General features: G+C 41.2%; 1 long non-coding RNA gene across 1 annotated transcript in view; it reads left to right on the top strand.

The window, feature by feature from the left end:
• LOC146691594 (uncharacterized) overlaps nt 1-14,244 on the top strand; it is a 28,823-nt gene that overhangs the window by 2,143 nt on the left and 12,436 nt on the right. The gene's annotated exons all lie outside the window — the stretch shown is intronic.

Genomic DNA, 14,244 nt, shown 5'->3' with positions numbered 1-14,244 from the left:
TGTAAGGAATAGAAAGTACAGATATTTGTTTAAGTAAAAAGTTATCAGAAGAAAAAACTGAAAATTCTACCTAAGTACAGTAACAAAGTATTTATACTTAATTACTTTCCACTTCTGTTGCTTTCCATGTGAACCAGTTACTTGCACGCTAATCTTACTTAGCACTCAAAGTGCTTTTAGACTACAAACAACCCCCATATTCAGCAATTCATACACATGTTAAATAAATTCAGTCACATGTCCATGCAGTGGTTTGTTCTATGCCTTTTAAAGTTATAGCGTATAACATCTCACTACTAGCTGCCAGTCCACTGTTATTACGTGTCCCCATCTATTGACTCTGGAGGAGATTTGTGAAAAGAGTCTGACTTGATAGTGAGGTGGGTTGTTGAGGATATCCTGAATTTTTCTCTCAGTAAGCTTTGCCGTTTTTGCTGCTGTTAGCTTCCGTTAGCCACTCCTAGCCTCGATTAGCTGATGTTAACCAGTATTAGTAAGAGTGTCTTTGAAATGGATCTGACAGTGTTGGACACACACTTAGTGAATAAGCTCTCATATGATGTGAGAATGTAATCTAACTATGTATCAGAGACACTCAAGCCAACATTAGCTAGCATAATGTTGGCTTATAACCCGCTGTTGTAGTTGGTTCTTGCCAGCTGTCTGGAGACAGGACGGTTGCATGTCTAATCTGCAGACAATAAGTAATAAGTAAACTGTACCTCCAAAAGTTGATTCTGTTCATCTGGACGTAGCGTTTTGTGGGAGAAACGTTTTGTCACTCATCCAAGCGACGTCTTCAGTCTCAGCTGACTGCAGGTTTCCCCAAATCTTATAAACACTACATTTGCATAATGACTGAAACGAGCCCACTGAAGGAACAATGGGCTGGGAGGTCAGTTCCTTAATCGTAATTATGCAAATTCTCATGACCACTGATCAACAACCGCTGACCAAAACCCACTGATCAAAGACCACTGATCAATGGCCATGAGTCCCATTCACAGAGAGTTGGGGAATGGCTGCAATCACAGCATTGTAAGATGGCGAAAGATGTACCCTTAGGCCCCCTCCTCGATTCAGAGATGGTCTTTCCCTTTTCACGTAAATGGCCTCCTTGACTCCGTGCTCAAACCAGCGTTCCTCCCTGTCCAGGATGTATACATCCTCATCCTTGAAAGAGTATCCACTGGCCTGTAGGTGTAAATAGACTGCCGAGTCCTGGCCTGACGAGGTAGCTCTTCTGTGTTGTGCCATCCGCTTCGCCAGAGGTTGTTTGGTTTCCCCGATGTATAAATCCTGGCAATCCTCCTGGCACAGCGTACACTATGTTGCTCTGTTTGTGTCGGGGGACCCGATCCTTGGGGTGGACCAATTTTTGGCGCAGCGTGTTTTGGGGTTTAAAAGCCACAGAGACCCGGTGTTTAGAAAAAATGCATCTCAACTGCTCCGATACTCCTGACACATATGGGATCACTAGAGGTTTTCGCTTGGGCAGCGGTTGTCCTTCTCTCCTGGATTGGCTGGAGCTTTCTTTAGGTGCCTTTCCAGCTTTGACAAACGTCCAGCTGGGATAACCACATTTACTCAGGGCCTTCTTGATGTGCTGTTCTTCTGCCTCCCTGGCCGCTGTGTCAGTGGGGATGGTGTTCGCTCTGTGTTGTAGCGTCCTGATGACACCCAGTTTGTGCTCCAGTGGATGATGAGAGTCAAATCTTAAATACTGATCCGTATGTGTAGGTTTATGGCACACGTCAGCTTTTAGATGTCCCCCATACTGATGGAAATCTCACAGTCTAAGAAGGCTAACCTGCCACTTTTCATATCCTCCCTGGTGACGTCCAGATGAACAGAATCAACTTTTGGAGATTTACTTTCCTGGATGATTGAGAATACATCAAGAAGTAAACTGTACCTTCAAACACTATAATGTTCAATGACACACACACTCAAACTCTGCCCTTGTACTCCATATGTTGCCCAAGGACACTTTGACTAGGATAAATGGAATCAAACCTGTGACCTCTCCATTAGTATACAACCCACTCTACCTCTCTTAGGAATGAAAAAGCTTCTGTAGCCAAAGCTCTTGCCCCTTTCATACAGATCAAAATTCACTTCAAAAGAAATTCCACTCATTGCACTGCAGGAAGCAGAAATTTCAGATAAATGCAGCCCAAACTGAAACCTGATCTCTCTGAATGGTTAAACACTGTGAGAGATGAGCGAGAAAATACGTTTGAACTGGCTACTGAGTGTGGGTTGGCTTCATTATACACACTTTGAAAATAAGAAAAAAAATGGCAATGTTTACAAGCAGCATGGTTTTAAAAAATAGTACCTGGGGAAAAAATCTATAGTAAGATTTTTTTTTAAATTATTTGTTCATTTATTTATTTATAAAAAAGAAAAAAAATGACACAGAATTATTCATTATTAGTTTTATTCTTGACCACAAATTTCCCAGCTGTCATGGTCCCTGTGCCTCTCTGGCTTGCTCATGTTGGCCACAAGTTTGTTCTGTTTTTTCTCCTGCTTGCCTGGGTGGAGCTCATTGTGGGCTCTCACCCTTGGCCCACGCGCCAGCAGTGATTACAACACCTGTTGCTGATCAGGCAGCGTCCCTCTGGCCTATTTAACGCTGCGGCACAGAGTAGTCGGCGCTGGAACGTTGAACCTCCCGTGTTCGTGCTCTCAGCTCTCTTTCTGAAAGAAACTCTCTCGGTGCTGTGTGGTGTTTTGATCTAATCGGTCTCTCTGGAACTTGTGGCGGACCCAGACCTGTGATCCCCGTGTGTGTGTGTGTGTTAACATAAGTGGAAATTTGAGCGAGAGTGGCCTTGGAGAAGCGAGCGAGCGTGAGGAGTTTGGGCTGAGTGGAGAGCGAGTGTGGATTCCCTCCCCTGGAGCCCTGAACCCCTGCCTCATTCACTGAATATACACATCACTGTGGTTTTCCTTCTGTGTTAAAAAATTGTCAACCTTTTGCTTACCAGCACGCAGTCTGCACTTGGATCCATCTGTTAGCCGTGACACCAGCAGTGGATATTTTGATTGATACCACAGATGTCCAAGAATTATCGAAATCTCGATGTGCTTCAAACAACAGCCTGCAGATGGCAGCGTTTGCCTGATGAACTGTCCAGTGCACACTGACCAGTTCTCATCTCTGGCTGCAATTCGGGTGATGCTTCTCACTTTTCTGCCTCACCATATCATTTACTAAAACATCTCTCTCATGTTCATTTTGGCTTCCAGTTTCAAAATATTTGTTTTCTGATGTTCGGATGTGCTGCTCTCTTCCCTCGTCTCTGCTCTGTCGGAGTTACATTACTCACTTTTCTGATGAAGTGCGCCAACTGAAGCGAGGCCTGAAATTAAGGCAAAGAAATTAATTAGATTAAGTTAGAGTTCATTCGGTCCAGGCCATGCACGTCATGCTGTGATGCTCACTCTCAGTGTTGGTATGTTCAGTGAAGGGGAGGGAAGGAAAGGAAATACCAATTTGACAGCATTTCAGGGATTACAGCGGTGGAGGGCATCTTTAATCTGGGACAGACTGTAGCATTTCTCTGCACTTAAAACTGCCATCAGTCCAGTCTTCATCTATTGGCCTGTCACCCAGTCCCATGCAGTTTAAAAACACACTCTCACACACACACTGCTGGAGCTGATTAGACTCTGTAAAATAAATAAGCAGCAACCTAAATCTCACAGCCAGAGCTTTACACAGCGAGGGCCCCCATTACTGAAACTCTGGCCTAAGAGTTTAGTGCCAGCAGACTCTCCTTCTCCAGTGATGGAAGACCGTTTCAGTTCTATGAAATGTCCAGTGCATATTTAGATTATTTTGAGCCAAACACTTTTCAGACCTTTGCAGTTTTTCCTCATGCGACTGCAAAGCTAAAAATGTCTAATGGACTCCAGTAGAGAGTCGCACAAAGAGCACAACAGGACATATATGCTTCTGCACATACACAAGCATTGTTGCACGCATGCAAAAGAGCATATGCTTAATCACCACTAGCGTTTCCCAGGAAATAAAAAAAAAAAGAAGAAGCCTTGGCGGATTAAATCCTTTTCGAGCCGAACATTAGAGAAGTGCAAAGTTCAGCTCTCAGAGAAAAAAGGCAAATCATTATCTGCCAGAGCGAGAGAGGGAGAATCAGAGGTTGAAGGCGGCAAACTGTGATACTGAGGAAGAAAGGCGTCACGTTGAGAGGAAGACAGACTGATAAAAGAACGGAGCCATCGGCAGAGGAAGAGAGAAAGGGCCCCACAAATTGGCAAAGGGAAGTCAGGGTCTCTCTCTGCTTTGCATTTCATTTACATGGCTGGCCGTATCGACCAATCGGATTGGGAGAAGAGCCCGAGGCTTAGGAAGGCGAATAAAGACTCCAAATGCCTTCACTGCTCTCATCCCTCTCTCTCATAATACCCTGTCTGCCCTTCTTTTCTCTCGCTCCCTCTCTTTTCTCTCCTCACTGTCATAATACCCTTTCTCTCCCTATTCTCTTCTCTCTGGCTGGTACTATAAGTAGACCCTGCCTGATGTGATAGTGGGGTGAGGATGGAGAGGAGAGGTGAGGAGGAGGAAGGGAGGGCTGGAGAAATTACTTTTTCTGCCACCCACTGAAAGTAAAAAGCAATACTGTGTAAGTGTGTTCTTGCCTTTACGGATGTATTTGCAGGGACACGTGCACACGTGGAGCGTTTTTGTTCTTCCAAATACAAACCACACTCAAGCCGGAGATTACGTTTTGGTTTTTTTTGTTGTTGTTCTTTTTGATTGTTGGGGTTTTGTGTGTGTGTGTGTGTGTGTGTGTGTGTGTGTGTGTGTGTGTGTGTGTGTGTGTGTGTGTGTGTGTGTGTGTGTGGTTGTCCTGTGGAACTCGCAAGCACAATGTAATGCCAGCAGAGCATGCAAGGGCACGCTCTCAGTACATGTTAATTGATTAATACGTGCTCTATAATTATTGGGAATAATATGGTGTAATTGCACGCTAAACATCAATGATAATTAGTGTAATACTGATAAGCAGACATGCGACTTTTTTGATGTGCATTTGATGTTTCATACATGCACAGACACACACACATACACAAGCACATTATAATGATATACGTCTCATTTAACTCATTTCAATAATGGCATGTAGACAGCCACATTAGAGAAATGCACAAATGGCCCAGGACACATGCAACCATGTAACACACACACACACACACACACGCACACACATAATCCTTAAGGGTACAATTTTATGATGGATTATGACTTGAATAGTATACCACCCATCTGTGCACGACCGAGCCTCCATCCCTTAGTCAAATGAAGAATTTGGGGAAAGAGTTGGAGGATGAGACGGGAACTTTTTCACCTCTTATGCAGATAACAACTATATCCACCACTTTATTGCAGCAAATTCAGATGCTCACTTTATGAAGTGGTGAAACAGCATTGTGATGTATTTGGGCAGAAGCTGCGATTCCTCACTGTAAATATCCACAAGTAACCAGTCAGAATCATTGTAGCAGAAGTAAAGGAATATTCACAATTGTCTGCTTATTGTATACAATTTAACCAAATAGTCAGCACATGAAGACATGATTGTAATAGAACTGATCAAATTAAAAATGTAGCTCAATGTAGAAAAAAGTCTTCTTGTAATTTCCAGATCAATTACATGAACGATGTTATGAAAGAAACACGTGAACATCCTCACCTTTTCACTACGCCCTCTTTCATGTTTCCAAAACGACCCTGTGAGCTGGATTGGAGTCTTTGCTTGGCTTATTATGGTCCCCGCACTTTATGTTTGATACCCCTGATTAATTGAGTTTGTATCCGGGAATGGTAAATGAGGAAAGATATTACCTGGCTCAATAAGGCTAGAAAAAAACAAAAGAAAACTAGGAGCGGCCTTATGTCTCCTGTCTTTAATCTGCTGGAACACCTTACCAGTTTTCTAAAGAGGAAGTCAGAGAAACAAAAATCTGTAATGCAAACGATCATCTGAGAAGAATGGGACAACCTGTTTGCAAATACTGGTATGCTTGCAAGCACGGTCAAGCAAAATTATAAGTAGAAAAATACATTATTATAATGGAATCTAACCAGTGAAGGGGAACCAACTTTTATTGCAGTTGGTTCTTAAAAATGGAGCTTTTATGATAGTTTTAATTAGTCAGACATCGTTAATTTTCACATTAATTGGCTCCATTCTTTGTGGGCTTTGGCTGAAATAAATGAAATTCCAGAGAATGACAGCATTTTATAACATTTAGGTAAAAATAGATCAGGTTACACCCCTAGTGAATATTGCTGTTCATAGTGTCGGTCCTCGGGAAATCACCAGAATAGGTCTCGTGAGTTTGGGGGATTTTTTTCTCGGAAAAATATGAACTTGAATTGAATTTCAGCATAGCTATGGCCTTTTTTTTAACCATTTTTTTTTTTAATTTTATAGAACAATCTGCAGTGTCATCAAAGTGCATTTTCCCATTCTTGAAAATAACGTAGACGCATACTAGAGCTACTAGTCACTGTCAAACATCAGCAGGACCCCACATTAACACATGTGTTTTGCCTATCTTCTTACCATTTCCAAAGAAAAACAGTAGTGAATCAGTTATGCCAACAAGACCCCTTCAAAAAAATATTGCATATCTTGAAAATATTAATTGTTTCATAATGTGGTTGAAAATTAGTTAAATTTCATTGGTTGTATGTTCGTTACACATAAAATGAAATTTTGCTTTATTTTTGATGATAATAGCTGAAAATCATAAATCCAGTATCTCTTATTATTAGGATATTTCTTTAGAACAATTTTTAAAAGGATTTACATTACAGAAACATTTCACTTCTCAAAGTATGGCCATTTATGTGCTCAGTATTTGGCTGGTGATCCTTTAGAATGAATTACTGCATCAGTGCAGTGTGGCATGAAGCCAGTCAGGTTGTGGCTCTGCTGAGGTGTTACTGAAGCCCTGGATGCTGCGATAAAGGCGTTAGGGTTGCTGTATTTTGGGGTTGGGTGTTTCTCATCCTCCTCTTAACAATAACATAAAAGAATGGTGGGCCAACCACTATCAACGCAAGCAGATAACATAGCATCACAAATCATCACAGACTGCAGAAACGTCACACTTCACACCTTCCAGACTCCAGGATGTTGATTTCTGAAAGAAATAAACAAATTTACTTAAATCTAAAAAACCTCGGACCACTGAGCAACAGCTCATTTCTTTTTCTCATTAGCCTAAGTAAGACACTTAGGTTCAGGAGTGGCTTCACATTAGGACTGTGATAGTTAGTAACCCCTTTCCTGTGCATGGTGGCACAATGCACTCGGTTGTCAGTGCATTAAATGCACTCGGTCCACTCCTTGAATCTAGTTTTCTACTTAAGGCTGCGGCCCTTCCTGCTGTTTGCGCATGATGTTCTGTGCCTTAGCCTCCTTGTGAAGGTTGACGATGATCGTCATTTGGACAACAGTCAAGCCAGCAGTCTTCTCCCACGAGTGTGGTTTCTTGTGCTGAAGTAGACTAAACCATATTTATGCTGTATGAACAGCAGTCTGCTTTCAAACCGCTGTTTGAAGTTTGAAGTAAAATGCTTCATCACTGCCACCTCCCTAATCTGTAGTAAAACCTCGAGTCATAATCATTCATCATCTACATCATCTTCTTTCTTCTTCTCTTTCTCTCTGTCACGGACACACACACACACTTCCCCTTCATTGCCGTTAATCATTAATAACAATACCTTATTTGTCGGGGAGAAATGTTTACAATGAGATCCCCTCCTCCGGCACCCCAGTATGTCAGTGTGCCACCAATTACTGAGCACAAACTGAATGAGGTCATAACAGGATGGGGTCATTAGCAAAACAAACCAGCCACCCCCATGGGGGAAACAAGAGGCAAGGCAGAGAGGGAAGACAGTGGAAGAGCACCCCCCCTTCAATCCCACCGTGATTGAATTTGCACACAAGCACGAGCCCAGTGGCGCTTTAATAGCCCGCCTCTTCTTTTTTACCGCCATAAAAAAAAGAGCGACAAGGTCAATTTTGTTAAATGTCCTTGAGCGCTCGGGGTACCGATAATTTTTGCGCAGTTCATCTTTTTGGCTGCATGTCAGGATCTTGGCATCCATTTACATCACCTTCCAGTAATTTGTGTGATAGGTTTAGTCCACACATGTCATTAAAATATACTTAAATGCCACTAAAGCAGTGAATTACATCATGCATACAAAAGCAAGTGATGGCAGTTGAATTTACATGCAAGCAACTGATGGCCACTTCTGGGCTTCTGGCTGATTTTTGCAGTTTGGTTTCTCTTTATTACGTCACTAGTGACAGTTTTTCATTCATGTGCACGTTTTTCTAAATCATAACGCTGAAAGTACCTTAACACCAACCATCTTTAATAAGCCATCATAATATGTCTGTCATGATGCAATAAAGCTCAAACTTTTTTGAGATTCTGTCTTCGTTACTGGGCAAGTTGTTGGTTATTTTATGTTGCACTTGCATGGTATTGCAGGACTCAGATTTGACAGAACGTTTAAATTTGATACAGCAGAGGTTTAGCTATTCTAAGGTTGCTGACAAAACTTTAGAGAGACCCGAGAAACACTGCCAACAAATTCCTTTGGTCTCGTTAAGCACTGAAGATGTGAAAGAGCTGGTAGTGAACGCATCAGGCTACAACTAAAAAGGCATTGTTCATATGGGAAAAGGCCTTCTGAGTAAACTTTCAGTGGCTTTTTTGATGTATGCGGTCCTCAGACAACACGGATAAACTGCTTATGGTGCTTATGTGTTGTTATTCACAGTGATGTTGTGTTTGGGCACTTTTCTTGGCTGGGATTGTCTGATGGTTTCTCCTTGTTGACCCTGCAAAGAAAAGCAGGACAGTCGATATACTGTGGGTCATAACAGATGTGGTAAAACATTGTTAAAAGCCACCAAAGTTCAGCAGTTGGCGCCATAAGCCTCCAACAGACACATAGAATAAATGAATCAGTAGGCATCAGTCAACGTATTCATGCTGTAAATGTTATCTTCCATATCACGTTCAGCATTACCATACCACAAACGATGAAAATATTGAAGTTGCTGAAAGCAATTAGCAGTGATACTGTCTGGTGTGTGTGTGTGTGTCCTTTGTTAGCTGGAGGCATATTTGTGTTTGCGTATCTCCATTGTGACGCGTGTAATCCGAATGCTCTCAAATCCAGAGCAGGTGGCCAGGCGTTTGGCGGCCGTGGGGGCACGCAGGGGGCACGCTCCTCCTGCTCTCTCTCACACACACAAACACACACACGAACGATCCACAAACGTAACACATATACAGTCGCTCTGTACTGTGTGCTTTTTATATTACCTCAGGGTAGAGGAAACCTATAGAAACACACCTGCATCGGTCACCTTATACCTAGTGGCCACAAATACATCCACACACACACACACACCCCATTGGATGTTTTTTAAGGGGTGAGAGACCTCTGTGGGAAAGCACGTGCCAGCATTTCCTGTCGAGCCCTCCCTGGCCACCTCCTGCTTGTGTAGGGAGAACAGACACGCTCATCTCCAGGAGCTCTCTTGACGCCCTGAACAGGTGAGCCGAGTCAGGGCGGGGCAGGGAGTGAGGCATCTGTCAGCAAACTGTGCATCCTTCCTCCTTTACTGTCATAGTGTGCCACTTTGTTGAGATGACTTTTACTGATATCAGCAGGACCTTTTTTTATTTATTTGTCAAATGAAGTTTGTCTTAAACGGTTTGTTTAAATAAGTTGGTTCATTCATCACCTCATGTTTAACTGTTGTATTTTTAACTGGTAACATGAAATCTCTTTGAGGTGTATTTCAGTCACAAGTTTGCTTTAAACTAATTTATTCGAGTTAACTGATATAATCAAAATGATGTGCATTCATAAATGGAATACTGCAAAGGACTGGTAAACATATCATGGTATACCAGTATATGACAGCCTCCCCACAACCCCAAATTGGGAATGCAGTTAGGAAGATGGATGGATGGATGGATGGATGGATGGATGGATGGATGGATGCCAGTTTCCATCGAACTTTTTGCGTATGCACTCACCTGGCCTCCTCTTCACTGGCATTTCCGTGTGCTCTACAGTAACTTCCTTGACGGAGCTTCATTCATTCATCTGTTTGCATCAAACGCTTTTAGCTGCAGCTCATGGATGTAAATTTGTCCATTAAATGCATATAATCTGTCATTAAAACATCTCTTTTTTCCTCTTATAAGGAGATTTATGTTTTTTTCCAGCTAATGGTCTGTGTCCATGAGCGCAGAAGTGCTTTGTTGGCTGGATGTCCACGGTGGACATAATCCATGGTGGTGTGTGCTAAAGCCACATGGATGCTTTGAAAACAAACAAACAAAAAAAAGAAAGAAAGAACGAAACATTAGCTCGGCATTACTTTAATGTATAGCACTAAATCTCTAATGGCAATTCATTCCTTTACATATGCTGGATTTTCTTTAAACCTGTAATCAGCTTTGTGTTTTATGTGTGTTTTTATGGTGCTGTGTTTCATGGAATGACATGTCGCAGCGTTATGAATGTTTCTGGCTCACATGTGTAACACTGGCCATATGGTGGAGACTCCCAGCTCAGGCCAAATGCCAACACTACATATTTTGCTAACATTTTTTTGCATTTTGTATCAGACTCAGGTCTCGAAAATCAGTTAATTCTGCATAAATTGAGTTATCATAGGGTCAGATTGATGTACAGATGTATCTGATAGATTTCTGTTTTTTATTTATTTATTTTACAGGATTCCTTTAAAATGAGTTTCTTACTCTGGATGGTTTGAAAAGATGAAAAAAATCATCAAAAAAAAAAGCCTGTTTGCATGCAGAAATACATAGATTTCAGTATGACAGTGGACAACACCGCTGCTCACAAAGCAGTGAAAATAAATGCTTGTTTGTAAAAGTAATTCAAGGAGACGGCGTCAAATTAGAAACCTGCACAGAGAGGGCCCCGATTAAAATACCAAAACAGCATCAACAGAAGGTGAAAGCAGCTATTAATATTAGAACGACACTCAGGAGGTCCGGTAGGCGTGCATTTTATCCAGCAAATTTTGTCATAAACTGGAAAAAAGCCAAATAAGCATACTGATTATGAGGGAGGGCACTTATGCGTAGGTGGGCAGCAGTGTGTTATTGGCAGCATCTGCTCGTGTCCCTGTTAACTGTGAGGAACATGAATGGCATCTTCAGAAAACATATAGAAAAATGTGTTAAGTAAACTAAAATGAGGGCAAAAACAAGGATGTTACACCAATGTGAAATCCACTGAATGTATTTAAATAAAGTTGCTTGATGTGAAGTTGCTGACGAATTCCATTTAAGGCTGCTTTGTGCTTCTACTTCAGCCTTTTTTAAGGGGGAGCTGTCAATCCGTATTATATTTATTTAACAGCTATGGTTACAAGTTACTTTTAAGATTAAGATTTTAAACTAAAAAAAATACAGTGAGTGCATTAAACACCTTTTTGGCTTTCAGCTGACAACCATTGTCAAACTTATGATGCCTTTAAGAGCAGCCTTTCTCCTTTTTCTTCTTCTGTGCTTTTATAGGCAGCTTAAAGAGTTAAAAACTGTCCAGTTTTATTTTTCTCTGACCCTTAAATCGCTTCTTGGATTTATTCTAGATTAAATCTAAACTGTATATATATAGTGTGCTGTAACCTATCTCTACTTTAGCCCTCTATAGTGTTAAACAGCAGTATTAACTGTCTAATCATGGTAAATTAACAATCATAGAGGTCACATTCTGCAGAATAAGCTCACATTTTGCTCAAAACACTTATAATGTTCTTTAACGCTCTTCTGGTAAAGTCTTTTTATTGTTGTGGCAGTATGATGGCTGAAGTGCAGAGTCAAAGCACCACTGCTGAGCTTTTTTCTAGCAGGAACAACAGCGGCATTTACAGTTAAAGCAGCTCATGAGACAGTAGCAGCGAGCATTTACACCAGAATGACACGAGGTGCAAATGAAAGCAAATTTAAAACGAGGTCTGCTTTAAAGTGAGCTCCTAGTTGAGTGTTCTGCCACGCTTTAAGTCCCATTAAAGCAACACATGGCGACATTTAGCGTGTGTGCATCCGATAGAATTTAGTCTAATCTTATCAAATTGTGTAATCCATGAGATGAAATCACTCTAAACGTTACATGGATTAACGTGGATAGAAAAGGTCATGAAGTGTTAACACTCTTTTAGTACTTTTTGAACCATTTAGCATATTTCTCAACCGCCAGTCTGACGACAGCACAGAGACACTATTGTTTCATTCATTTAAATGAGATTCCATGAGTGCTGTTGTTGCGGATGAATTATGTATGTGTTGCTGTGCTCATATGTGATAGACATTGCCTCCCTGGGAATGTAGGACACATACTTATGCATAACAATAGTTTTCGGTTATGTTCTCACCGACTGGCCGTTCATCTCGAAAAATATTCTTTTCTTTTTACGAGAAAGTCTGTTCAGTTCATCGTGTGCTTACATTATTTGTCGTAGAAGGAAGCAGGTCCATATCTCAAAACAGACGGTTACTGTATTCAAATGTAGAGGAGGGTCGCCCCAATATCTTTACTGGCTACTTTATTGTTGTATGTCATACGTCTGCCAGGAACACCCTGCAGCTGCACTGGAGGTTTAAAATCAATCAGACAGGCCACTTTTGATAAACTGAACATCGTTTTTTAATATTTAGTGTTATGATATTTCTCTTTACAGTCTGCAAGGGGCATTTAGGTCTGTTACCAAGAGGGGTCAATCAAAATAGCACATCTTTTTTATGCATGTGCTAATGAACTGATACAGACTCTGTCATGACCAGATGGATACATAGATAGACCACCTTTATATCATCATCATCATCATCATCATCATCATCGGTGTCTTCTTTCTTTTTTTTACAGTGTGTGTAATTACACTGTTATAATAAAATAATATCCACTCTGCTCTTTACTTAACCTAAAGTAAACTGATATAGTACCAAATAGGCTACGTTATTGGTCAATTAAAAAAATAAATAAAAGTCTGTAATGACGTCAGTGTCTCAGAAAGCTAATGAAATTGGAACTTTTTTCCTCCCATGTGAAATTTATGTGATATCCTGTTAAATAAGCCCGTATTCCTAAAAGTGTGTTGTGGCACTTCAGGCTACTTTTGTGTCCTTCTCTCGTTACGCTTTGTCACCATCAACAGGAGTTAATTGTTGTTTGTGTGCCCGCTCCGTCGCCGCTGTGAAGTAGGATCGAGACGCACGTCCACTCGGATCTTCTCTTCGCCGGCGGGGAAACCCGGAAATCCCTGGCCGAGAGGAAGTGGTGCCGCTTGGGGAAAGCCCTGCCTCGGGGCGAGGGTCGACAAAATGTGCGGGCTTCTCAGCCAAGAAGAGGCTCTTTTTATTATTATTATTCTTGAACATCCTCAAATGCGATGAGAGGATTAATGAAGCGCGTCTGCCTGGCCCATACGTCCTCTTTAGTGCCGTTTGTGCGTAATTAAAACCGAATGGATACTCTGCCCCCCCTCCCGGTTGCCCCCCTCGCTGCAGGAAGACCGACTTACTGCTTTTTTGCTAACATTTATTATAAAACCTGTTGGAGTTTTGACACTGTTGTGACCGATAAAAATAAAAATCCAGACTGCAATTTATTAGGAACAGGTTTTTGCACTGATTTGTATTGTTTGTTTGTTTTTATCCGAGAACTGATCAGGAGCTCAACTCTATAGATACGTGGATTGAATTATATTGAGACCTCAGTTTCGGGTTTTTTCTCCATCAATTATAGTCAACATTTCTCATATTATGATTTGTCCCTATTCATATAAATAATTTTATTCTTCCTCAACTCATCATTTCCCAGCTGTTCTACATTTTTAATAATATCTATTATTTATCTTACGAATGTCGTCTGCATTTAGGTTTTAGAGCCTGTGCTAATTTCAAGCCTTTTCTCTTTACAAACGATCTGATTAAAACACAGAAGCTTTAAAGTGTTACAGGTATTTAAAATAAATAGATAAGAGCGCTCAAAAGGCTGCAGTCACATTTGTTCCTCTGCGGAAGCATAATTGCGCATCAATTAGTGCTAATTGGGGGTCAACTGAATAATACAAAACCCTTCAGTGGCAGCAAAAAGCCACAGATTTCAATGAACGTTCTGACATC

This window comes from Copadichromis virginalis, linkage group LG15 (genome assembly GCF_057382275.1).
Source record: "Copadichromis virginalis isolate Kocher_CV1m ecotype Utaka linkage group LG15, C_Virginalis_male_GT1.1, whole genome shotgun sequence".
In the NCBI taxonomy this organism is placed as follows: domain Eukaryota; kingdom Metazoa; phylum Chordata; class Actinopteri; order Cichliformes; family Cichlidae; genus Copadichromis; species Copadichromis virginalis.
Note: the sequence above shows the minus strand (reverse complement) of the source record. Positions and strands in the feature narration are given on the sequence as shown.